Genomic DNA, 27978 nt, shown 5'->3' on the forward strand with positions numbered 1-27978 from the left:
TAATGTGAAATACTTAGCATTTATGTAGTGCTTGACATTTTTTAAAAGTACTTTGCAGATGTTTGTTAATTATTCCTCCCAAAGTCCCGATGTGGTAAAGATTATCACTCCCATTTTATATAGGGGAAGACTGAGGCAGAGAGGTTGATTGACTTGGTCACGTCTACTGAAGAAGCAGGCCTTTGAGATGGGGAACTTCTAGCTTCCACCCCATGCTCATTCCGATATGTCTCAATGCCTTTTTCTTTCAATTCTAATGCAAACAGCAATAGCATGGCCGATTTAAAATGAGGAGCTCTGGTGGTGTAACATTCTGGATGCTTCACTTGTTGTAAATTAAAACTGAGGGTGTTTCCTCTGACCTCCAGTGGAGATTAAGATCAATGTTAGTTGTTTTGCATCTCCTGATTTTATGGATGTTTGCATTTTGTAAAGGCTTTTAAAAGAGGTATGTGCTTGATTCAGTAGAGGATGCTTTTTTTTGTTCTGTCACCCAGAATTCAGGAGTGGCAGGATTTGGGTTTTGCCTTTGGGAGAGAGGGCAAAGATGCAAAACTCAAATTCAGAAATACCTCCATGTAGGAACATCCAAAGTTTAGGGAGCAGTAGAGTTCTAGCAATGGGTGTAGGCCTATTTCTTCTTTAAAGTACTCCCAAACCATTGACTCTCCTGGTCCCGCCTCCTGCTTGGTTTTTTCATCACACAGCTAAAATATTTGTGAATGTTCTAGGTAATAGGAAAGGGAAATTGTCGTCATCCTCCTCTTCTGTGGATCAAGAAAAGGAGTACTTGTGACACCTTAGATACTAATAAATTTATTTGAGCATAAGCTTTCGATGATGTAAGCTGTAGCTCACGAAATCTTATGCGCAAATAAATTTGTTAGTCTCTAAGGTGCCACAAGTACTCCTTTTCTTTTTGCGGATACAGACTAACACGGCTGCTACTCTGAAACCTGTCATTCTGTGGATCAGTTCATCAGAGAGCAACCTCTCTGGCCTATCTCCCCTCCTAATTACCAACCTCCTTCTTCTCCGTCAGTTCTCAGTGTTTTCAGTCAGTTGTGGTTCATGAGAGAGTGGCCTTCAGACCATAGATGGAGAATCCGGGCTTCAATTAATTAAAAGTCCCCCCAGCCCCCTCTGTTCAACTGGAAGGCATTAGACGCTACATCCTCTGTCTTGATTTCAATAGTCTGAAACAACGTTACGAGCATATAGCATTGTCAGTCAGGGCTTTGTGGACTATTTCTAGTTTTAGGGGAAACTATATGATTTCTGTGTCACCACACTAGCCAGGTGCAACATCATTTTGTGACCTTTAGTCCAGTTCTCCGCTTCTTTTTCTCCCCCATAACTAGTAATCATTAACCTCAATGTTGAATGGATCTAATTTAGTCTGGCTTGGTGCATAAAAAGGGTTTTCTACATAATTGATATATAAGTGACCTGGGTATGCATGAATTGGTTAAAACCTTGTATGACTGACGGTGCTCCCTATTAAAAGCTGTGCAGTTGCTGTTTGCAGGGAATTAACATTGCAGTGGTATTCCTTATACCAAGTACAGGAAATACTCTGGCAGCATCAATCTTGTGAAAAGTAAAACTGTACAGATTTTAATGGAGGCCTCTGTATATGAAATCAACATTAAATATTAGACTGTGTAGAAGAAGTTCTGAATTAACAAACATGCACTAACTCATACAGATGATTTCTAAGGACTGTTGAGTTTAAATTATTTTCTGTAAGCTTTTCGGGGGGAGAGTTAATTTAAAAGCAGCCTTTGCCACATCACTCAGTGATTTTTTTATTTTGCAAGTCTTGTGTAAAGTGGAAATACAGATGTGTGTGCACACACGTGTGTGTGCAGACACAGTCTCAGTAAGGAATCTACTAAGTAATTCATAGCTAGTAAAGAACTTTACAGCAGGTCAGAGTGCAGCGCTGGGAGTGGCTGCTGCAACCAATGCTACGTGAGATCATTCTGAAGCTGGGTTGGTGATTGGGGGAGGGGGGGAAAGGGAGGAGAGAAAGACAAACAGCAAGGGCTTTGTATATTCAGCTAAAATACTGGCCTTTCCCTGTCATAGTGACTGTCATCTTCACAGGCAAGATATGGCTTTGTTTTTCTTAAACAAAACCTGGCAAGTTGGATAAATCAAAGTTTCTTTCAATTCATGCAAAAGTGCTTGCAGCACAAATGAGTTGCTCAATGAAAACATAGATTATCTGCATAAGAAGATGACGTGTAATCTACTTCCAAACAGATCTCTCTCTTTTGAGAGAACAACTCTAGCTTTTTCTGTCACTTTTCTCAAGCAAAGGCTCATTTTTTTACTTTGTGTGAAAAATCTGCTTTTCCTCTTAATTTTTTTTTTTTTGCAGAGGGAGTGCAAGCAATTTGCTCTACAAGATCCATTTGTCGTCAAATTACACGTCTTGTCAGCAGTGTCCGACCAGTGACTCAAACCAGACACATAGTTTATTCCTAAATGCTGAACAGTGCAAAGGTAAAACTTTCTCTTTTTGAAGAAGTTACAAAAGTGCCTGGGTTATGTTTCCACATCCATTTTGATTCCCCTTCTAAGTAGCTCACTTGCACACAGGAGAGTGTGGATGCTATGTTTTGTCTCTGGCTGCTCAGATCTAGTATAAAAAGGAAAAGAAAATTTTGGGGATTTTGAGAGTTCAGGGACACCACACTTGGTACTTGCCAATTTCCTGGAAGCAATGTTTACTTCAGATGCCTTTTGTTCTTTTGTAATTATTGACACATGGTGGGAACTCTCTAATCTTCTCTGCCACTGATCAGACCTATCTTTATGCAAAGTCTGTCTAGGACTTCTATTTCTGCTAAATATCTATTCCTCTGGATTGCAGAGGAAACTCTATGTTGTTACTAGCTGTGCTGGGTGAGGGCTGGTCCTGAGTTTGATATTAGTACATACATGGGGCTAGTTTCAAGTTAATGCTTGTACAGAGCTTTGAAAATATGAAGTGCTATTTTAAGTGCCAAGCAGTAGTAATGTGAATTGTGATACGAGTGCCAGCAAGATAGAGAGAGAGTGGATTGGCTCAGATACTAATGTGGTGCCTGGCTCTGCAAGGTACTGAACAATGCCTGTGTGACCTGACTGCTGCTCTGGAAGTCAATGGATGTTGAGAGCACATGGCACCTTGCAGGAGGTACTCAGCACTAGGCAGAGGTGAGCCCTAAAGGAGGGAAGCAGTGATGTTCAACCTGAATAATAGCACAGGATGGGGAATTAGGTGACTTGAATTCTATTCCAGGCTATCCTACCAATTAACTCCATGACCTCCTAATAAAATGGGGACTGCGACAGTTCTTGGGGCAGCCAGGACTGTGGGTCACCTTGTTACCCCCTCTCCCAAGCATGAGGGAGTCTTGCCTGTGTCTGACTGGATGTCAGATCCCTGACACCACCAGCCTTTCAGCTGCTCACGTACTCTCCTCTGGGCTATGCCAGCCCTACCTTCGCCTTGCAGGTTAAGAATAGGAGCACCCCCATCCCCAAGTGCCTTTGAATCGTTCCCTCGTGCTATCTAGCCCTTGATACTGGCTACTCACAGAGATCCCAGATCCTCTGCTCCCCGAGGTGCAGCATACCCTAGTTTACTGGTTTTACTTTAGACCACCGCTCCTGTGAACCACACAGTGCCTGTGAGCACTTATTTATAAAACAAAAGTCAGTTTATTTAAGAAACAATAAAGATTTAACTAGAAACAGGAGAGAGTGATGGAAACAAATGTTTACAATACAAAACAAAATCAAAAGGCGAACCTGCATCTATACTTTATTAATAGTTACCTTTCCTATCTAATAAATTAGGTTTTCCCCATCAAGTTCATTCTGTTACAGAGCTGGCTGGTTTCTCAAGAACTAGGATACAATTTTTTATGAGAACACCTTGCTCCTCAAGATGGCTCTTCAGTGAAAGGATTCAGTGGCCTTCTCCCCCCTCTGTGTTATACTGAAAACAGCCTTATGTTCCCATGAACAGAAGGTGAACCCCTGTCTTGCAAAGTTCCTTTTTTACCTTCAAGTGGTTTTGATTGTTTGCAGTTACTTCAAAGTCCATAAAGCACACTTTATATTGAAAGACATTATTCCTTAAATATTATTCATACAGACATCTCACAATGATTATGAATCTTGACAAGTTATGAGCTTTCTGTAGATACCTTACATGTTACCCTTTATGGATAAATATCTGAAAGACGTGTGTCTGCTGTCGTGAGTTTGTCAGGTCTGAGGTCAAAGTTGTTTGTAAAGAACAGGGGACCCTTTTCCAAGGGGTTTTGGTATCACGGGAGTCTGGTCCTTCACCACATTGGCTGATCCAAGTACCACGTTTACCCCACACCCCCCAGCTCTTCCCATGGTAGACCTGGCATTAGTTAAAATCTGGGCAATGATTGAGCATGTTAAAGAGATCAAGCAATGTGTTAATAATGATGGGAGCCTTGATGAAGAGCCAAGGGCATCTGCCAATAGCCATCAGAAATGTCATCCCCTGAGAGTTAGAATTGCCCGGTGTGGCATCACTTGCATGCTCCCATGTCTGTTTTTCCCCCCTCTGTGCATAGGTCACATCAGCTGTAATGGGAATTGCGTGACCGCATCCCACAGATAAATTACGATAATAGATCCTAATGAAGGAGCAGGATTTCATACAACGCTCTCCCTGCTTCCCCCCCCACCGCACCTTACATATAAAATAAATGGGGCGGGAAGCATGATATTCTGTTGTATTCATATCGGCGCTCAGGAGTAAGTATGGGGCTCACAGGATGTCCACGCTGCAACTAAAAACCCGAGGCTGGGGCCGTGCCAGCTGACTTGGGCTTTTAGGGCTTGGGCTAAGAGGATGTTTAATTGCAGTGTCGAGGTTGGGGCTTGAGCCCAGGTTCTAGGACCCTGCAAGTTGGGAGGGTCCCTGAGTTCGGCCCCAGCCCAAAGGGCTACACTGCAATTAAAGAGCCCTCGAGCCTGAGCCCCACAAGCCCAAGTCAGCTGGCACTGCCCAGCCCCCTGTGTCTAATTGCCATGTAGACCTGTCCTTAGAGGTTCGTTTTGAATCCAAACTTGCAAACCTTTTTTATCAGAGGGTTTCATTAACACGGGATTACTAGTGTGAATGACTGCTTGGGTGAAGGTGTCAGGATCTTGCCATTCATGCTGTCTTTCATTTTCTTGAGGAACTAGTATTTTTCTCAGCGCTCCAACTTCTCTTAATCGTTTTTGTGTAGGAGGGAATTTAGGTACAATCAATACCTTTAAATGCTATGGTTGAATGTAATTCAAAGGTAAGAATTTCATAGCTGGAGGTATATTGGTTTGTCTAGCTTGCAGTTTTTTTAACTTAATTTTCCCTGACAATTTGCCTAAAAAGAGGAAAAATCCCAAAAGCTTACACCAGATTGTCTGCTTATTAATATGTTGATATTGTAGTAAAGCAAATATTTCATGCTCTTTGTTTAGGTTGGCTAGATTTTAGCTAGTGATTTGTATTGATTAATTGCAGTCAGGATTTTAAAAGCAAATTGTCTTGAGTTAGGAATCTATGGAAAAAATCACAAGCATTCTGAAATGGCGAACAAATGTGTAGTAGTAATAAGGAGAAAAAATGAGGCAATTAGTGTAAGCCATTGAAAGAGTTATGCCAGTACTAGGTTGTATTTTCAATATTTAGAATTGTAAATTTTTTTAAAGGAAATATTTTCTACTAGTCAGAGCAGGAGGCTTGGGGTCAGGATGGCAGGGTTCTGTTATTAGACCTTGGTTCTGCACTGACTTGCTGTGTGCCCTTGAGCACGTCACTTAACCTCTGTATCTGTTGGTCCAGCTAAACAAGAAAATGTAGGTGTTTTGAATAATTATGAGACCCTATGAACACATAGAAACATTCTCCTGCGTTCCACAAACACCCCTAATACTGGCATGACTGAACCATGTGAAACAACTCTAGCAAATGTTCTTCCCTCACTGGCTGAAGTCATACCAGGTAACATTTTCAAAACATGTCTAAGTCTCTTAGGCGCCTTGGTTCCATTGTCACTTCTCCTAGTCCAGGTCTAAAATGGTCCTGCCCATCTGTCAGAGGTATTGGCTCTGGAAGCTGTCAGGCACTGCTGACATACAGCTACGTTATCTTCACCAAGTCAGAGAGCTGCAAGTCTGCTGATTTCAGCTCTCTGAGAACCTTCCCCTCTGCCCAGAAGGATAGTATGGGGGACACAACAGCTTCATCCAAATTACACTTTGTTTTAACAAACTCCTTTAACATTAAATATTTATGGAAAGCTTTAATGGCTCATACCCTGCTCCTGAAATAAGCAAAATGTACATGAACGGGGACACCAGTACTGTGGCAATTTAAAGGCACTGGGTTGGGAGCTCAGCTGACCTAGATTTTGTTCTTGGCAATGCCACTGACCTTCTGTGACTATTGGCAAATTACTTCACCTTTCTGTGCCTCTCCTTCCCTTCCCACCTTTGTCCTTTCTGTTTGGATTATGAACTCTTTGGAGCAAGGATTGTTTCTTTTTCTGTGCTTGCGCAGTGCACTGCACAATGGACTCCCAGTCTTGACTGGGGGCTCTAGGCTTTAGTCAAACAGAAATAATTGACAATTAGAAATGATTGGCTGGGGGAGGGTGTGTCATGAAATGTTTTTAAAGTTTTGTTATTGTTTCGAATTTATTTATTTATTTATTTATTTGAAAATCAAAAAATTCTGACCAACTCAATAGCTGGTCAAACCTTCCACTTCACCCCACCCACCTATTTTTTGGCTTGATTTTTTTTTTCCCAAACCCCCCCATAATTTGGCAAATTGCAGTGCGGCACACTGTAATTATCAGTCCCTCCTCAGGTGCCAGTGAGGGAAAGTGAATTGCAGATATTCCATATGAAATGCCTGGTGGGATGGTTGCTGCAAATGGGATGTGGAATGTCTTGGGTTTTTTTTACTGCTACCATCTCCTCTGGGCCCCAAAAGGAGAACTCTACAGAAGCAGTGGTTACACTTCTCCTTTACTCCCAATCAGGTGACAGTTCATGTTACTCCTACCAATAATACTTGGCACCTGTATAGTGTCGTATAGCCCCACCTGGGGCTGTTTGAGACAACAGAGGCTCTCTCCCACTCTCCGTGCTACTGTCAAAAGAGTGCCTGTCCAGTCGCTAGTGGTCTTCCATCTAATCTGTATTTCTGCTTTCTGCTGTAGCTGCCCTTCTCAAACTCCGTCTTTGGTGATAAGAACAGAGGCAAGGTTGTTACATAGTATTATTATTATTATTGTCTTATCCCCAATTGAGATGGGAGCTAAGTTCCCTCTAAGATGCGCGGCCACGCAACTACCTATTAAGCCCCACGCAGTGGCTCAGGGCTGTGGTGGGGAGAGGCGCTCCTCCCTGCCGGCCCCAGCACAGAGCTGCCAGGGCCAGATTAATGCAGGGGCTTTAGGGGCTGCAGCAGAGGACCTTGGGCTAAGGGGCGGCCCCGCAAAAATAAATCCATAATTATGTACAATTCAGTGGTCACCAACCTGTTGATTGCAATAGACTGGTCGATCCTGGAGTCTCTGTCGGTCGATCGTGATCTCCGGGCTGCTAAAAGTCCAGTGGCACAGCAAGGCTGCTTGCATGCCATGGCCCCACACCGGAAGTGGCTGGCTGCTGGCACGTCTGTGCGGCCCCTGGTGGGGGTGGTGAAGGCAGAAGGAGGGTCTGTGCGCTTTCTCCGCCCCCAGTACCATCCCTGCAGCTCCCATTGGCCAGGCGCTTGCGGGCACGGGCAGCACACGGAGACATACTGTCCTGCTCCCCCAAGGGGCGTGCAGAAACGTGTCAGCAGCCGGGTGCTTCTGGGAGCGGTGTGGGGCTATGGCAGGCAGGTAGGCAGCCTGCCTGAGCCGTGTTGCACTGCTGCCTGGGAGCCTCCTGTGGTAAGCGCCTCCTGGCTGGAGCCTACACCTCGCACCCCATCCTGCACCCCAAACCCTGCCCCAGGTCAGAATTCCCTCCTGCACCAAACTCCCTCCCAGAGCCCGCATCCCTCACCCTCTGCTGCACCCCAACACTCTGCCCCAGCCTGGAGTCCCCTCCTGCACCCAAACTCCCTCCCAGAAAGAAGCTAATATAATAGCTGTTCTAAGGTATGAAGTAGACTATTTTGAATTAACTATATTTTACATGTTTTAAGACTGAAATGTAACCACAGAATGGCTTTATGTTAATTAAAAGGCAAGTTTAGTATAGAATTAATAGCCTCGATGCCATAATTGTGATCATTTTGTTTTAAATTAGAAAAAAGACTTGTATACAGGGGCCCCATAAAATCTGATAAACCCAGGCCCACAGGAGAGTTAATCCAGCCCTAGCCGTGGCAGGGAGAGGCGTCCCTCCCTGCCGGCCTCAGCGTGGAGCTGCCCCGGGCTTGCTGCGGCCTGGGGAGAGGAACCCCTCCCTCAGCCTGGACCAGGTCCGCTGGAGCTGCTGCAGCCGGGGAGAAGTGCCTCTCCCCCAGCCCTGAGCTGCTGGTGCGAGAGACAGCTGGGGGAGTCCTCTCTCCCCACTGCAGCCCCTGGGCAGTCTGCTTCCCAAACCCCTCATCTGCACCCCAGCCCTGAGCCCTTTCTCTCACCCTGAACCCCCCCGACCCCACACCAGAGAGCCTTTGCCCCTAGCTGGAGCCCTCACCCCTCCGCAGCCCAGCCCTGAGCCTCCTCCTGCACCCCGATCTCCTCATCCCCAGCCAGAGCCTGCATCCCCACCCTCTTCCCCAACCCTGAGCCCCTTCCATACTCCGAACACCTCAGCTCCACCCCCACCAATATGAAGGTGATGATGTAAAAAATTTGAGGGAACACTGATTGGGAACCCCACATTGTGTTTACTAGGCACTGTACAGATGTAGTAAGAGACAGTCCCTGTTCAAAAAGACTCTCAGTGCAAATAGACAAGTCACACAAAAGCTGGGAGTAGAAACAGGAACAGAGAGATCCATTGATTTGACCAAGGTCACACAGCTGGTCAGTGACAGACCCAAGAATGCACCATTGGTCTCCTTTTTCTCAATCGAATGTTTAACCACTAGACCAGTGTTCCAGCATTTCTTATTGGAGCATTCCTTTTGCATGTCCTGAGGAGCTGGGCTGCACCCAGCATGAGGGCAGCACCCCTTTCTCATCTTGTTTTCATTGTCATGTATTTAATTAAACCTTTATATTTGCCATAAATGTACACAACACTTTATAGAACATAGACACATGGGCTGCACCTTAAGGAGATTACTGTCTAAAACACGGAGTGAGGCGGCAGAGACTGGAAAAGCGATGAGCTAAAATAAAGCACCATTGTTCGTAAAATCCTGGAAGCCTACTCTACGGCTGCCTTGTAAAATTATAATGAACGCCCAGGGACAAAATCTGCTTGCCCACCCAAGGTGGGGGAACATGATGATTATGTAAATGACTAATTATGTATTACTAGACAAATAGAATTTTGCAAGGCTCCTCTATGGACAGATCACCATATAAATGTACGTTGGTAAGAGAGGCAGTGTCTTCTAATGGATAGAGTGCTGGGCATCGGCTTTGGATTCCAGCTCCTGCCACTGGTTTGCTGGGTAAACTTGGTCAAGTCACTTTTTTGCCCTAGCTATAAGATGGGGATAATGATACAGATCTCCTTGGTAAACTACTGAGAGATCTAGGGATGAAAAGCATTTATTATTGATTATGTATGTGTTATGTGAAGGGTGCTTAATCAGGATTTGAGGAACACTTTTTAAAACAACACAACCTTCCTTGGCTCATGTGTTGTCTTGTGGTTATAGAATATGTGGGAAGATTTTAGCCAGCATAAGACTTCCCTGTGCCTCAGTTGTAAAACTGGGTAACAGCAGGGGCCTCCCTGACCAGAGCAGATGCTGCACATGAGCAGCATTCTCCTGGGTATAAATATATCACAGTATAAAAGGAAAAGCACTGAGAGGAACATGCTTTCTGGTGTGTTGATTCTCTTCTTGGAACTGATGGTGATGATTCCTTTCTCCTGAGATCATCATTCCAGAGTGGGTCTAGGGACAATACCTACCCCAGCCAATTGGAGAAATCAGCTCTTAGAGTAACAAGCAGACCTTCTGGGATTATCTTCTTACCAAGACATAGATTTGTGTTAGGTTTATTGTACCACTTGTTTTACTTCTCACCTGACCTATATTATTGCTTGTTTTATTTTCTCCTCCAAATGGAGCCCATTTTATGAAATGGGAAATGGAGAGATAACGGAGAAGTTAATTTGAGTAAATCTCAGCTGGGTGAAAAATCCTTAATTTATTCAATTCCACATAAAAACTAGTGTGTAATAAACAGGTTATTGTGTGCAAAGATTTTCAAGAAACATTACCCAAGGCAAAGCAGAAACATATAACCTGGCCACTTGAGTCACTGGTGCTTGTACAATTTTTCGAAGAGTGCCATGCATGCTCCCTCCCTGTGTCAGGGAGACAAAACCTGGGTGGATTTTCCAATGTAATCTATCTTTTTCTAAGGTTTCCCATCACCATGGTATGAAAGCAAGCTTTCTGCTCCAGAAAACATCTTTGGATGTGACATTGGTCAGTCCAAAACATGTGTTACTTACATACTTTGTGGAGTTTTTAATGAACATGTACCTTGTACATTTTATCTTTCAGAAATCCAAATAAAAGATGGAAATTCTAGGGTTCCAGCCACCACATGGTTGTTTGGTTTGTTTTTCTGAAGTGTTGGTCCTCTTCCTCATCTATCCTGTAGAATTCTCCTTGAAGAGAGAAAGGCACTTTAATTGCTACTGAAAAGCTGTTGCAATTCTCTGTAGAGAATTGCAAGTCACAAAGGGGGAGATTTTCAAAGACACAGGTAGGCTTTAGGCCCCTGGCTGCCATAGATTTTCAGTGGGAATTTGGTGCCTTTGTGCCTTTTGGAAACACTCCCCTATATAACTTTTGTCCAGTGGCAAAATCAGTAGCAGTACAAGTACCTCATGACATACTACACTGAGCATTGGTTCATAGCTTTTCTGCTTAACTTTCTCAGCCAGTGCCCACCACCTTCCATTCAGTTATGTCACGCACAAATGAGCTTGGACTGTTCCATACCATGATTGTGGGAATCCCATGTGCCATTGTGGGGAAGAGTATAAACAGCTGAACTGGGAGATGGCGCTGGGGTGATCTAGCACAGAAGCAGATCATTAAGGTGGGGATGGGGAAGCATAGAGCACTAATCAGAAGAAGCCTAAGTATCTGTGAAGCAGTGATTGGAAACCACTTGTCTAGAGCTTCTCTTTTTAGTCCGTCAGTTCTATGATTTAAGCACTCTCAGTAGTTACTGGGCCTTTCCTCAAACATCCCTTCTCCAGACAATTTTTTTTTATTTTGCCATAGGCCCTTTTAGAATAAAACATAACTTTGTGCTGCTTTAAGCTCTTAATTTTTCAGTGGGAAAGAGCAGGAAAGGCTGAGAGGAGTGACTTTTCTGTACAGGGTACACACGGATGGCAAGAACCACAAGTTAGTTTTGGCTCCACATCATATTTAGCAGAATGTGATTGCTTTTTGAGTTGGTGGGGAAGTTGTGGGGTAGTCTTCTGAAGTGTCATCTTCAGCAGAGATCCCCAAAGTGTGGGGTGCACCCCCTTGCTCCTGCACCTGGTTTCATCCCCAGCCTCGGCATAGATCCACCCATGGCCCCGTGCCAGCCTTGCCTCTGGCCATGGCCCCGCTCCCAGACCCAGACCCATCCCCAGCTGCAGCCCTTTACACTTGTCCATCTCCCCGTCCGCCCCCCGAGCTGCGGCCCTGCTGGAGTAAGCAGGGGTGCGATCCTCTAAGGTTTGGGGACCGCTGTCCTAGAGGAACAAGAGTCAGTCTGTAGTTATTGGTTTATTGCCACTTCTTAAAGTGTACATGTTCTATTAATGAACATGTTGTGTGCTTTCCTGTAGGACATGATACAATTGTAATAACCAGTGGGTCTAGAGTGCATTAGGGTCTGGGAAAAGGAGAAGATTTGAGAGGTGGGCAATATTATTAAACAAATGATGTTGGGAAGTTTGTATCTTTCTTCCTTTAAATAATTTTAAATGGGCTCATAACTCTGTCAAGCATTGTGTCCGATATTGTAAAACAGTAATTGGGCAAAAACATTTACATATTGACTCAAAGCCAACAGTCAACTCTCCCAGCTGTCAACTCTTCAAAATCACATCTCCCAGGAAAGACCGGAAGGACAAATGGGCCCTAAAAGTTATCAAAAAAGGCTCTGATGGATCAAAAAGGAAATTAATTTCCAGAGCCAAGGCCCATTTGAAGAGAGCAGTATCCTCATCCCCCTCTCATTTACACAAAGGGAATAAGAGCTTGATTACCTTAGCATTGATCACAACTGCCATGAAAAGAGGAGGCCTTTACAATAGACAGAGCCCAAACTGTTTAAGGTTTTGTTGGATAAAACCAACACCTTAATTGTGACATGGTAATCAGCAGGGAGCTGGGACTAACACTACTGCAAAATCTCTTGGTGTTTTTGGGTTTTTCCCTTGTGTTCTCCTGTTGCAGACTGATGGCAAACCAAATCGCTGGGAGAGGACACGTTTGTCTGTATGCCTTGATTGAGACCCAAGGGGGTGGGTTATAGGTAGACTTGGCAGAATTCAATTTTTATTTTTTTTATAATTTTGATAGCTATCAAATTTTTATTGTTAAGCATTTTAAAATATTTTTTCAAGTTTAAATTTTCACAGTTTCTGGAAATTATGGGGGAGTCAGACAATAATTATTTAATAACAGATATTGAGATTCAAGAAGTTAAAGGTTTATAAACGTTAAAGCATAAATTGTCAAAATATACAAAGTAAAAATCCTTAAACTCTAATATAATCTCAAGGAGCATTTGTCTTTGTGCAAATTACTATTATCGATCAAAATGTTTTTCGTAGGTTTGTGTGTGCATGGTGAAATCTACATTTACCAATATTTACTGATAAAAATTTAATCCTTTCAAGCTGACCCTGCTCCTCGGCATCTCTTTAGAGGAGAGGGAGTACTCTCTTTTCTCATTGGGGGCAATTACATGAAATTACCCATTCAACAGTAATCTTAGCAAAAGTAAGATTTATTTGAGAGGAGGTGGAATTAAAACAAAATAAATAGTTTGCTTAATATCTCTAGATTTACACTTCTCATAAGCAGGATAAGGTTGTCTTATCTTCGAGTGAGGAAAAACGTGAATTGCTTACATCTCTTGAAAGCAATCCCCTCTCTCACCAGTCTGGCCTGACTGTCAGCATCAATTACTGTCCAGATACCAACAAAACCTCAATTTCCCCCCTGGACATGCTTATTACATTTTTTAAACGGAACAAGTTTTTCCAAACTCTTTTCTGGAGACAGAGACACACAATAGACATTAGTAAAACAGTTTCATTCTCTACCTTATAGGAGATTGTCCATTGTGAAGAGAAAACCCTAGACAGTGATGAGTAGCTGCCTTTCAAAGACTTGATAAGATATCTCAGATACAACCGTTCACAGACCAATTTGGTTGGCAGTGCCACTTTTGGTAAATCTCCCATGCAGTTTTTTCATTCTTAATATTGACATGTGCTATGAATTACATCAATCAATCTGTAACAGTAGCCCATACCGTTCACAGAGCACTGGTGTAATGTGTTCCATGCGGAGTATCACGTAGTGCAACCCTTCTCTGCACTTGCTGAAGCTTCTGAATAGTCCAGACATATAATCCCATGTGGAATACATTGGAATAATCCAACCTTGAGTCACAAAAGCATGGTCTTCATTCAAAGGGAAATGTTTCAGCTTCCTTGGCAACTGCCAGTGACACTCCTGGCAAGTGATCCTATCTGGTCATCCAACAGCATATGGAAATCCAACAAGACCCATAAATAGAGAGTTCTTATAACAAATGGACAAGCTTTTGATATCCGGAATGAGACTATAATCTCCAACCTTTCCAGTTGCTATCTCACCATTTATAAGAACTACTTAGGTATTATCTGGGTGGAGCATCAACCTGCTAGTCCCTACCTGCATCCCAATCTGTTAAACTGAACAAGTCTTCCAGCTGTGCCATCTGTGAATACACTTTGCCACAGCGCTTTCTAACGAGATTTTATTTTTTTACTCTGTAGCTCTTTCATCCATGCACAGATCATCTTATATCTTGATTACTGCAACCTCCTGATCTTTGGTGTTTCAGACATCCACATCATCCCCTCTCAGCCATACAAAATGCAGCTTGTAAAATTGCCTACTGATCCGGCCACTTATTATCATCATCTTTGAATAACTCCACTGGCTCTGTTTTCTCCATCACCTCTGATTTAAAGGGCTTGCCCTTGCTTTAAAGGTCTTATGTCACTTTGACACTTTCCTATGTATTTCACCTAGTCTGACTGAGTTGTCTTTACTCCCTCTGCTCTGCCAGCAACATGAGCCTTGATACCTTAATCTGTTTCTACTACAAGTATCTCTATGCCATTGTTCATGCTACTCTGTATGAATCATAGGGTGAGAAGGGACAGCAAGGGTCATCTAGTCTAACTCCCTGCCAAGATGCAGGGTTTGCTGTGTCTAAACCATCCAAGACAGATGGCTATCCAGCCTCCAATAAATGAAATGCCCTTCCAACCTTTATCTGCCAACCACTGCACTCTCATCATTTAAGTCTGTTATGAAAGCACTTCCTCTGGGGTGACCACAATAAGTGAGTCACTTACATCCACTAATGTCAGTGAACAGGGGGGAGCACCTCCGTTGATGGGATGTGACTATATTTTGAGCAGTGACATGAACCTTCTAACATAACTCCTTGTTCTTCCTAACCTGATTCCATCTCCGCTGTTTGTCATCCTCTCTTGTTTTGGCCTGTCAAGAACATAGAATGTGGAAGCTTTTCAAGGCAGGGACTTTGTCATTCCATATTTGCAGTTATGTACTAAATATGCATGTGTGTACCATAAATCCCCCAGGAACAACCTTTCTCATTTCATTGTTGGGTATTTTGTCTTACAGTAGTGCCCAGAGGCCCCAGTCCAGGATCCTAGGCCCCATTATACTAGATGCTTATAAATTAGACCATCACAGCCTCACAAATCTCGCCATCCAGAATTATGGCAAAGTACTGCAGGTGGAAGACATAGACAAAATAGAAATTGGAAAAGGTTAACAGGAACGTGTTATGCACAGTAGCGGCAGCAATCCCAGTTTACCACCAGCTTAGCTCACTGCTGTCAGATGGCAATAGGCCTAAGAACCAAGAAGATCCTGAAAATGAAAAATAACGAGGGCTAATTTTTTGGATGAATATTTAAGCAGGTTGGGGAGAAGATAGACAGTCGTTCTCATGGTTATTGAACCTCTCCAAATGTAGGGTGTTTTTTTTCCTTGTGGAAGTGTCCTGCCTGTCAATGGGAAGGTGAAGTTGCTGGATGAATATTTAAAACAAATTTTCCTTTCCCTCTTAGGTTGCTCTACTAAATGGAACTAATTGCAAGGCTATAAGATTAATTGGCGCTTAACGCTGTGGCTATGCTGGGTTTTTAGCTTCCATTTCTTGTTTAAAAAGTAAATTGGGAGAATTTGTAGTTTTCTGATGTTAGTTGCTAATTTTTTAGAGAAGGATAGAAGCTGGCATGACCATGAAGTGAAATGCCAATGGTGGCAGAAAGTAATGGGTACAACAGTAGAAGTTCTATTTTTAAAAATAATTGGCATGCTTTACCTGGAGTAAGGATATGTCAATAACATGTAAAAACAAGTGGAACAAAGAAGGTGAGTTCCCTTCTTTCTTCTCGCTCTAGGCCTCCATTTTAACCTCAGTGTCTGTTACAGCTATGATGATGAAGTGGTCATCTATTTCCTCATGCCTCTGCCAGGCAGCTGAATTCTGCCCATGTCTGGATCATTGTTATATAATGCCATAAAGCCCACTGTTATTACTTCATTGTTGTAGTATGTATATGTATATTGGATAACAACTGAAAGGCATGCCAGGCATTTTACAGAGGGCATAAAAATGCATGGTCTGGATCCAAAACCCTTGAAATCTACACAAGACGTTTTTTATTGTCTTGGCTTTTTGATGTATTGATTTGGATTCTTCTTTTTTTTTTTTTAATAGTACCTGTTGCCTGGTAGCTCAGGGACAATTTTTTTAGTTTTTAGGTGTCTAAAGATAAAGAGCCCAAAATGCAAATTAAACACTTAAGCACCTTGTGAGATTTACAAAAGTACCTATCTCCATCTTTAGGTACTTAAAAGCATTGAAAATCAGTACTTTTTTCAGAAAAATGAAATAAGACTATTGTTGTAAACTGCCGAAATGAACAGCATTAAAGAATTGTCGGAGCTGCCTAAATAAAAGTTGACCCAGTGTTCCTCCATTGTAAAGAATAAGACAAAAGATAAAATGAACTAAACCCACAAAATCAAATGAAATATAAGATGAATTAATGTCCTGCACCATGTTTTTCAAGTAGTTTTCATTGGGTAGTTGTAGTACATTTCTTTTCTTCCTCATCCGGTTGGCATTTTGGTTATTTCATTTGGTGATGAGTCCTGTTGAACTGAGAAAAATTCACATTAGCTAAACATTGTGCAGGGATTAGATGCACTTTATAAAAATGGTATTATTTCCATTTAATATTTGTTTTCTGGCCTCCTTGTGGAATATACTTGTCTACACATATAACAAAACGACATCACTGCCCAAAGAACTTACAGTGAAGTGTAATGTGTAGCCAATAGAAATGTGGTTTCCTGAAGGCTTATTTTTCAGAAAAATTGGTAGAATCTTGGCTCTATTGAAGTCTCAGTTACAATTGACTAAGATGGAACCAGGATTTCACCCAGTGTATTAAGTTTAGAGTTTTGTACTCCTGTTTTCAACTCAGTTCATTTATAATAGCTGTACAGAAAGAACCTGCATTTATCTGTCCATTGGTTTCTTGTGGCTATAATCCATAAATGATATCCCCAAAGCTTGTTTGCTAATACACAGCAGTCTTAGTGATAGCAATGTCTCTTGGCAGCCATTGGAAACGGCTGTTATTAAAAACCCTATGTTTCTCATTAGAAAGCTCTATTGTGTGTATTGTTTAAATTTAGATTACTAATGAAATGCCTTTTTATTACTTTCTCAGTGAAGACTTTCAGAGTAAAGTTAATTTGCAGTGTTATGTAAATTCTGTTTAACTTCAATCAAGTTTTTAATTATGTTTTTACTACAGTAATTCCCATTTGATTTGTCATTTCCTGTTAGGTATTTAACATTGTGCAGGGTGTGGTTTTTTTTCTTCTTTTCCTTCCCTTTTTACTTTTTGACCTGACATGGAATGTACTCTTCACTTTTAGACTGGATGAGTATGATTTCCTTCCATGCATGCATGATAGAAGGAGGAAAAGTTACACAAAACTGATATTGGAAATATTGTATTTAATCTATTGATTAGCAAAGAAATACAATTGATTGAACAGGTGTAATGGTGCTATTCCAAGGACATCTTTTGTGCCCTTTTCATATGGCCTTCTTTTGTTTGTTTGCTCTTTTTCAGTGAGCCTTTTATGTCAACAGCACTTGGATTTCATTTGAAATATCAGATGCATTTTAGCACTTAATGCATGTAATGATTAGGGTTGAGGCTTTCTGACATGGATAACAATTGTCCCAGCAAACACTTGCCCAACACAAGGCTCTGATGGATAAATGGATCTTTCTTTGGCAACCTGTCAACTTACAAATCACTTTGGTGCCGATAGAACTTGTCTAGTTGCATTTTTGAAACATCCGTATTGAGTAAAAATGAACCTGAAATGGTCACAGTTGTTTTCTTGTTTGCACTCATGATAGGAAGGAAGCCTCTTCCAGGAAACAAGAATATAACTTGTTTAGTTTCTTCAGTGACCTTTTAATAAATATATTCAGCAAAAACATGCAGTGGAGGGTATGCTTTAGCATTCTTCTTCCATCTAGCCCAAGATTTTAAAAAGTGACTGTGTGTGCCTCAGTATTTGGGTCCCCAACTGGAGATGATTTAAAGGGCTTTGATTTTCAGAAGCTGAGTTGTAGGCACTTTATGAAAATCAGGCGCATTTAGGGTGTTTCTGTTTGGACACCCAAAATCATGAGTGATATTTGAAAATCTTTGCTCTAACAATGTAGTGTGAAACACGAATTGCTATTTAATGTTGTAGTCTGCTTTTATTCATCATATTTTCAAGGCAAATTTATGAAATTAACTCCCAGGTTACATGGCACAATTTAGGGTTTGGCTTTCTTTTTGCTTTCTTGAAAATGCGGATATCACCTTCCCCTTTTTACTTCATCAGACGGGGCAGTACATCCTAACATTTAAAAATATTTTAAGTATTAAAATAATATGATGGATTGGTGGAATGGAACGTACACTCTTGTGTCTGCCTTCCGGTTCAGTCTCCTGCAACAGTACATGAGTATGGAAGGGGAGGGAAGAGACCAAAGATTATCTACCCAGATTATCTACCCAGGATGTAAGCTCAACTATCTTACATCAAAGTCCCTATAAAAAGAACAGGAGTACTTGTGGCACCTTAGAGACTAACAAATTTATTAGAGCATAAACTTTCGTGGGCTACAGCCCACTTCATCGGATGCATAGAATGGAACATATAAAGTCCCTATGTCTACTTGGCATGTTTTTGCATCAAGAGTGGTACTGGACAGACTTTACATGTGCTTAATGTGGATCTCTGTCTCTGTATCAGAGAGAGGTTACCACGAGTTATCTATTCTGTGGAGGTCACTTGTATACTCACAAATTTGTTCTTAGATATGGGGTGGTCTTTCAAAGTGTGAAAGACCACCCCATATCTACCTCTTCTCCCATTTCAAGTTAATGGGAGCTATACCAGTGTGATGAGTTGTTTTAGAATCCTACCAATAGTATGCCTGTATATCTTTCATCCTGAGTTGGAGCTACTGTTCCAATGCTAGTCCATCAGACCTCATTTACAGCGGAACTAGAGCACTGGAGGGAGATGAGGAAACCAAGGCTCCCTACAACCCCCCCACATTTCTATATACAATATACTCAGTTTGAGATGGGAACTGTAACAATATCTCGTGGGTGATGTTTGATTTTACATCATTTAAAAAAAGTTCAATTTGATGAGCAATCCCCTCAAATAGTGGAATCGGTTAGGAAGATTCAACATCACCTGTTGGACCCTATTTAATCTTTCTGTTGGCAGGTAATTAAATTGAACTCATTGATTTGTGCAGATGTTTGATATTTCCCTCAGACTTCCCCTCCCCCTTCCTCCAGGTGTGCGGAACCGTCACTAACTCAAACCCAATACTACACCTGTTAATTTCCTCATCAATGGTATAAACTCTTCTGTGGGTGAAGCCAAGCAGAAATCTAGTGCTCTGTGCTCAGACTGGCAAACACAAGGAAGACTTTTTTTTTTAATTGCTAAAGCTAGACCAGCTCAGCCTTTAACAGTATCTAGGTCCGCTAGTTAACATTTAAGACACGTCAGGTTTTTTAATCACCTTGTAATCTATAAATCTGTCAGAGTTCTATGGACTCTGGAAGCATTTTAGAGATGTTATTCCATCACTTTATTTTGTAATAGTGATGTTCTCTGTCTCCTCAATCTCTTTTGATAACTAGGATTAATTTTCTTTGAAGGAATGGTTTCCATTTTAGTGAATTGAGTGCTGGTGAAAAGTCCCAGATTGACAGCCCTGGAGACTAAAGCCTCCTTTGTATTCACAGAATACATATGGTGCAAGTTTCCCTCTCACTGAAGTTGGGCGTGTACTATTGTTAAGTGAGATGGGGGGTTATGTGATGTGAATACTAGTTCAGTAGGGACTGCGCTGAGGTCACCAAATAGGATTGGATAACTTTTATTTGCTATCAAGGCTGGATTCCATCTTGTGATAGAGGCATAAGAGGTCCATATTCTGCTAGCAATCTCTTGAAGTGACATTTGAGATTCTTGTCATCTCTTTGAAAGGGTTCTCTCTTGTTGGTTGGTAAAGAATTCTGGTGGTTTCTCATAATTTGTTCCTGAAAAGCCCATGTCTAGTGAATACGCAGCCATGACTACAACATCACAAATAAAGCCTTTTTTATTTTTTTCCCCAAACCTCAGATATCTGTATTGTCTGAAATTCACATCCAACCCAAAATTCATTTTTATGATATCTCAATTTTACAAGTTGTAGATGCTTCCCAAGGCCTACATACAATTGTGTGTTACCTGGATTTCACTGTCATCCAGTGGGTTTTCTCTCTGGGACACCTAATCCTTTGGAGAAAAGAAATTTTTGGCTGATATTTTTAGCTCTCGAAGCTCATCAGTTGCACTGCTGCTTGGGGAGGGAAGCTAAGTGATAGGAATGTTGGGCAACCACATTGTGTCAGGATTTCAAGCCCGCCAATGATGGGATATGTCTGAAAATATGAGAAGAGGAATGCTGGAACTTATTCTCTTCCCTGACACTCTATATCTAGGTAAAGTGTCTGTGCCTAAACAGCGACAAAGTCATGACATATCTCTGCTAGGTTAGCAAATTAGCAGGAATAGTTCATGTTAATTTTTTTTAAAACTGTTCCAGACTATGTAGAATTTCAAAGGGACACCTAAGAAAAACATGCACATACAAAAGCAGAAGTCTTGTTTTTACTATAAAAAATTGACTCAGAAAATGACAGCCAGACAGCTAACGATCTCTCAGCCATTATTTTCACATCTCTGCATTTTTCCTTCAAACATAGATGATATGAATGGCTATTTTTCTAAAGACACCTTATGGATGGAAAGAAAATAAAAACCCACCGTCAAACAGTTACTCCATAAAGCTACAGAAATCAGACAGTCGGGTTGCTGCCATATGACCAAAGATTTTTTGAATCTCTTCCAAAGTGAATGAAATCTTACCCAGTTGTGTGACTATTTTTCCTATTTGTTAAGTAAGCACTTCAGTCCTGGTGGAGTTGGAAGTGGCTGGCTTTTTAAGCTCCGGTGAAAAGTGGAGAGAGGAGACCAAGCGGAAGGAATGCCATTAGCACACAGTGAAGCCAAGAGTGGTGCTATTTAGACAGCTGCACGTGTCGGATCATGCACTTGGGCCTCTGTCAAACTGCTATTTCTGTCTGTTTAGCACAAATCATAGTATCTGTGTATGTGGGGTAAGAGGGAGGGTTGTCATACTTGAGGGAGAGCACCAAAAAAGATACTTTCTCATATATAAGCATTTAAAATTAGAAGAGTAGTTATAAGCTGTCTGTTTGACTGTGATCCTTAAGTTAGGAACATGGTAGAATCTGCTGTTGTAATGTCAGTAAAGCCTCAAGTTAAACAGTGGACTGACACTTTACTCCATGTAGGCATTTTAGAACAATACCATAGTTTACCACTCCTGTACTATGTAAATGGGTTCAGCCTTCTCTGGTTAATAGTATCAGCAACCCCAGGCATTCAAAAATCGTAAGTCAGACCCTTGAAAATTGAGATTTTAAAGAAAACATGTATTGGGGTCCTTTATATTAGCCTTCTGGTTTTTGACCCTTTACCCTTTTTAAGCTTTTCTTAACAACAATGAGAGTTAAAATCTTATTTTTTAAAACATGTGAAAGCTGCAATTTTCAAATAATGACCTGAATCCAGATGCTGGGGCTTTAAGAAAAACGCCATGATAAAATTATGAGCAGTTAATTTCACAGTGAAAATTCATAGAAAGCATGATTTGCCTGCGGGTGAATTAGGAAACCTCCAGCAGAGAAAACTGCTCAAGAGGTATGGATTTCTTTTTAACTAACACCGCCACCCCACCCCCCAAAAAAGAAATAACAACAACAAAAACCCCAAAACTTGTGTAGCTGCTCAACCATAACTTTCTTCATTGTGTTTTCTATCTGATGGCCACTGGCCAACGTGATTTTGGATTTTTGTATTTGCTTGAAGAATACTTGCTCAAACCAGTGTGTTGAAGTATGAAATAACTTGTTCCTTGCAATTCTACACTGTTAGCTGATCTTGATATAAAGTTTCATACCCTTAGCCAATAATTAGTATAGTTATTAAACTCAGGCAGACCTTGCATTCATGTTTTGTAATAAAGTGGTATTAAGGTTCTAAATTTAACTCAAAAGAGCGCTGTTTTCTGCTGAAATATTGTTCTCCTCCCCACCCCCATAATATTTACATAGTATATTCTTTCCAGGGCTTGCAGTTTGCTATACAAACATTAAGCCTCACTACAGCTCCATGAAGGTAGGTGGTATTATGGCGAGATGGCAGCGATTCCAGATTTGGTCTCTGAGGCTGGGCACCTAAAATCACTAGTTACTTTGGAAAATTTAGTTAATTTTTACTAAAATAATTGCTAATTACTATTTAGCAGCAATTTACTGTACATTTACTGTTTTGTGGAATCCTACATTTATTATTTACTGTTCTTTAGTATTAATTCTATGGTGGCAGTTTCACATTTTTCAACGCTGCAGAGGACTTTTAAATGTAACCAAAACGAACCTGCTTTGTGTGTTTACATTTAATGATATTTGTTTTCATACTGGGTTTTGTAAAAAAAAACAAAAACCTTTCCCTTTCTGTAAAAACAGGGGGAATCACAGTTCAGTTAACCTCTGCCCCGACTCACCCCATTGTGCGTAGGTTTTTGCAGTGTATTCTCATATGTCCTACATGTTGCTTTCTTCAGATTAAGGCCCTTAATTTTAATACAACTTTGTGGGGTAATTATTTTTCCCAGTACTACTTTTAAAGCGAATAAATAAACAAAACTCACTGGAGGTGGTGAGACTTATTATACCATTGAGTTCTGAAGGAGTTGTTAACATGAGTGCTGTTGATGCAATCATATTGATGGTTGGAACTATTACAGTTTGATGTGCAGGCTTTGGCTGGCCATAGTAGAGTGTATGGATTTTTGACACAACAGTCAGTTCTGTTTCTTTTCTCTTTAGACTCCTTAATTAACTGGCACAAAAGACTGCTCTGGTTTGCCATGCCAATGTACTTGATTGTTGCTTAATCTGGAAAATAAAGCATTCAAAAAGGATATCATTTAAAATGCCTCAGTGACCTGGTCAATTTATATTGGCTGCTTTGATCTAGTTTCATGTAAACCAGTATTTAAAATTGTAGTGTATTCATCTGGTGCAAATAGTGAGTTAAGAGAGGAGCTGGGTGGAATGTGTGCCAAGAACTAGATTGTAGTATTTATGATACTGACTAGAGTGACATTCCTAGACCCTGAGGTCACACCCTAAAGGGACCCTTCTCTAGGTCTGAGAATCTAGCTCAGTTTCTGCCCCACTGGTGATCACAGCTGTGTTTCTTGTGCTCCTCTTTCTCCACCTACCGAAGCCATTTGCATGACTGAAGACTAATCAGATTTCTGTCCCTTATTCTCCTCCTTTTACATACCTGCCTTCAGAGACCTTGCAGTGTGGCAGATCATAACCTAAAGTAGAGGAGGGCTAAGACAGCAGCCTCCAGAGCTTCTCAGCACCACTCCTGGAATGGACCAAAAAACTTCACTTGAAAACAACTTGAAGTACATACCTCTGATGTGGAAACAGACATTTTTTATTATAGAAATGCCTGGAAATCCCAACGGCGATCAGCCATCTGTTTTTTTTTCTTGACACTGTACAAACACATAAGACAGAGTCCCAGTCCTGATCTCTTGTGAATCATTATGCTTTTACCCCATAGACTATAACAGAAAATACATTTGAAACCATTGATATCCACTCTTTGCCATCTTGTTCCTATAGTTTCCATCCATTAATTTCCAGAGCTTCATTTTTATACTTTATTTATATGTTATAGATATCTGGATAGGACAAATATAAACTTGAAGCTAGTTATGGTTTTGCCTGGTAAGCTGCAGAATTAGATTCTTCTTTAAAAGCGTGCAGTGACTTCTGTTCTCTTCTTCTCCCTTTTGGATTATGCTAGTGTTAAGATTTCATGCATACTTGATGTTTCATCTCAAATGGTCTATAATAAATTTAGTCTGAATAAGCTGCACTTTTTATATATCATAAATTTTGCCTCATAATTTCACTAATACACTTCCTGCCACCCCCCACAGCATTTCAATTATGTACTGATAAACTCTTTGACATTTAGATACTACATCAGCTGGCTCAAGGGGGAGATGTGGGTCACACAGAGCTGTCAAGAGAGCGGTGTCTCTTTTATATCCAGTTGGATAGGAAGCTCCCAGCTGCTGAGAGTTCTGTGAAGTAGAGGGCAGTCGCGCAGAGCCTAGAAGTAAAGTGTATTTTCATCTTAATTAATGTGTGCAAAGCACTTTGAACATTTTCAGAAGTAGGTGAGTTTTGTCCCAGTTTTGCAATTGGGAAAACTGAGGCAGACAGGTTATGTGACTTGTCTTTTGTGTCCTCATGTGTTCTCCCCTCCCCCCCTCCCCCGCCACGGGTATGATAAAAAAGGAAGACACCCTGAATGCGCAAGAACTTCTTGTCTCAAGAGCTCTGTTGTGCAAAGCAGGCTGTATTATGCCTCAGTTGGTTCTGGAGAGTGGGCCATAATCTCCACACCCTAACATCAATCTGTACCTGGGTTGGGTATCTCCATAAGCTGGGAGCCCTGCTGCAATGTCAGGTTTTGTCAAAATCACCCCTAAATCACCCCTGGGGTTGACAACATGGGGGCACTGGTTCCCTTTAACCAGTAGGTAGAGTCCCCTTGGACAGTAGCTAGGTCTAGCACATGGGATCCTTTGGATAGTAGCATATAAGATGGCATTTCTACAATTTATATTGTTACATTTATATTCAGATGCCATTTATAAATAGTTAATAAAATAGTAAATAAATAGTTAATAAAAACTAAGAAATGGTTAGTAGATATTTTAATAAATGATAGTAGATATAAAGTTATACAGAACTTAATATAAAGTGGAAACTTAATATACAATGGAAACTTAATATAAAGTGACCCTACCATTCTCTTATTCAGCAACAAGTCATGGGCTTGATTCATAAATACTGGGTGAAATTCTGTGGATTGTGTTACCTAGGACGCTAGATTAGATGATCACAGTAAGCCTTTCTGGCCTTATAATCTGTGCATCCATTTTTCATGTACTTTGGTATTAATTTGTTTAGGTGTTCTCTAAAGCAGCCATCTAATCCATTGTAGTTTTGTATGAACCTGGCTGCTTAAAAAAAAAAAAGATTTGAATAGGTCTCTTCTTTATTAGTGAATAATGTAATTTAAAGAGTAGATATTCTCATTAGAAGACTTAATCTTGAATGTAATGGGGGGAAAAAAAAGGTCATTTGGCAAACCGCTTTATCCAGGATTTTCCTGTACTAGTTGAAACCATATGTTATTAATAACTGTTTACATAATCCACAAAAACTTGTGGGTAAATTGTAACTCAGAAACCTAAAAGGGGGGTAAACATGAGAGGAGACTGATCACAAGTCTAAATTCTAAAATGAACAGAAGGTTGCTGTAGCATTTCTACTCATTCCTTTTGATTGAGAAGGAATTGGTGAATTGTGAATGCTCTTCTGGAAAAGTGGTGTGTGGTTTTTTGTTGTTTGGGTGGTTGGGGGAAGTGATTGTATAAATCCCCTTCAGACTGCTAACTTCTGGCTGTTAGCCAGCTAGTTTAGTGAACAGGCTGGATTGATTACCCAAAACAGTTATTTTTGCTTTAATGCTGGTTTTGGTATGTATGGTGTCAGATAATTTACCTTCATATCTTTGCTAAATTTAGTTGCAGCAAGTGTATTTTATGCTGTGGTCTCTATGAAGGGAGAAGGAAAACGTATTTTTGACATATAGATACAGTAAACTGGTTAACAATCAAAAAAGACGTCAGTCTAGGTGGAATCCTCAAGCAAAGAATAGGCAGAAATGTGGCACTAGATTACACTATAAGAACCCCTTATCGTGTCTTTCAACAGAGAATCTCAAAGCTTCTTGCAAGCAACATGCAAATATCATGATTTCCCTGCAGGCTAGGTGGCATTGTCAATGTTATGCATGAGTAAGCTGAGAGACATAGGTGCTGATGACCCACTTACTCAGCAAGCCAGTGGCAGTGCTGGGACCAGAACATAGGAATCCTGTACCTCAATCCCAGCTCTAGCCACAACTTTTCCTCGGAGGACTGGTGGTTAATAGGAAACACGGAAATTTTTGGAGCAAAACTCCCATTCTCTCCTCTTTCCACCAAAATTTAAAATGATTTGAGAGGAAACCTTTGATGATAAAGGAAATGCCATTGCTTCCCCTTCCTAAATCACTAGGCTGAAAGTAAACATGATTAAGAGTATGTCTACACTGCAAGTGAAGGTGTGATTGCAGCTCGGGTAGGTATACCCATGCTAGCTTTAATCTAGCTATCACAGGCAGTGAAGATGTAGCAGTATGGGCAAGCAACCGGCGAATATACTGGAGTCTCTTTATATGAATCTATCTAGAACTTCAAGCTGTGATTCAAAACTGTTTTGCAGATGTTGTCTTGTTGATCACAAAAACAGTGCAATAAAACTGTATCAGGAAAGGTTTTACAATACATAATCAACCTACAGTTGCCATCAGTATTGGTTGAAGAGAGACTGGGAAGTAGAGCTGGACTGCTGTGTTGCCAACATTCGTGATTTTATCATGAGTCTTGTGATGCTTTGTTTTACTTAAAGCCCCAGTTCCTGGAGTCATGTGACTATAAGAGAATATCAGCTGTCATTTAAAAAACGGAAAGTTTCTAACCAGTCTGGTTGCAGAGAAAAGCTTAAAAATATGACCCCAATACATCCTAAAGGCTCAAAAACTAAGGCAAATAAAAAGAAGCCCAAATGTATTATTTTGTAATAATATGAATTTGGGAGGAGGCTTGATTTCATTATTCATGAACATTTGAGGTTGCCGGTATTGAAATAGCTAGGTTTTTTTTTTAAACCCATGAATACAAAAATTATAAACTTGTTTTTTCAGATGACAGTCTCCTTACATGCTGACTGTTCAGGTTTGAAAAGGAAGCATTATTGATAATAAAAATCACTTTAAACTTGGAGCGCTTCACAGGCACACAGGAAGATACACACCATGGTGAGAAGAACTTACAAATCAAGGGCACAATCCTGCACACACTTACTCTCAGGCACAGTGCTTATGACTGAGGATGAGTCCTGGCTTCACCATCTTTGTCCCTTTCCCAATGCCAGCCTCAAAGCACTTTTTATGATCCCCTGCTTTAACAAGAACCTCTGCATCTACTTCTATACTGCTCCAATCGTGGAATGTCCCTCCTAAGCATCCGATGAAGTGGGTATTCACCCATAAAAGCTTATGCTCCAATACATCTGTTAGTCTATAAGGTGCCACAGGACTCTTTGCCACTTTTATAGATCCAGACTAACACAGCTACCCCTCTGATACTTCTCCTAAGATAGTCTGCCAAGCAGCTACCCTCCGCTCCATCCAGACCTAGTGCATTGCCAATAAGGAACTAACCAGGTGATCATAGCACAGTCCTGGGCATTTGGGGATAATCAATATAGTTCAACGTTAACCAAGGAAAAGAAAAGTGAAGAAATACAGTGTAGCAAGAACACTACCAATTAGCTAATGTAGCCTAGTACCCCTTTGCATGTCACTTGTATGTTTCCCTATTTCCCCCTACTGTGGTCTTTGTCAGAGGCTGTGATTTGGAGATCGTCTAGTAATAATAATAAATAGTTGTTTACAGGATAGACCTTTAATAAGTGGAGCTGGGGAAGATCAAATTTCTTTCCATTGTGAGGATAATGAGTGAAGTTCTATCTTTATTTTAGCTTAAACAACTTTTTATATGCTTCATTGTGACTTGTTTTTATGAA

General features: G+C 40.9%; 1 protein-coding gene across 1 annotated transcript in view; it reads left to right on the forward strand.

Moving 5' to 3' along the window:
• ZMIZ1 (zinc finger MIZ-type containing 1) overlaps positions 1-27978 on the forward strand; it is a 472323-nt gene that overhangs the window by 113739 nt on the left and 330606 nt on the right. The window contains 1 exon segment of the mRNA XM_073353233.1: positions 2387-2511. The gene's annotated coding sequence lies outside the window, so the exon portion shown is untranslated.

The sequence above is a fragment of the Lepidochelys kempii genome, chromosome 7 (assembly GCF_965140265.1).
Source record: "Lepidochelys kempii isolate rLepKem1 chromosome 7, rLepKem1.hap2, whole genome shotgun sequence".
Classification (NCBI taxonomy): Eukaryota; Metazoa; Chordata; order Testudines; family Cheloniidae; genus Lepidochelys; species Lepidochelys kempii.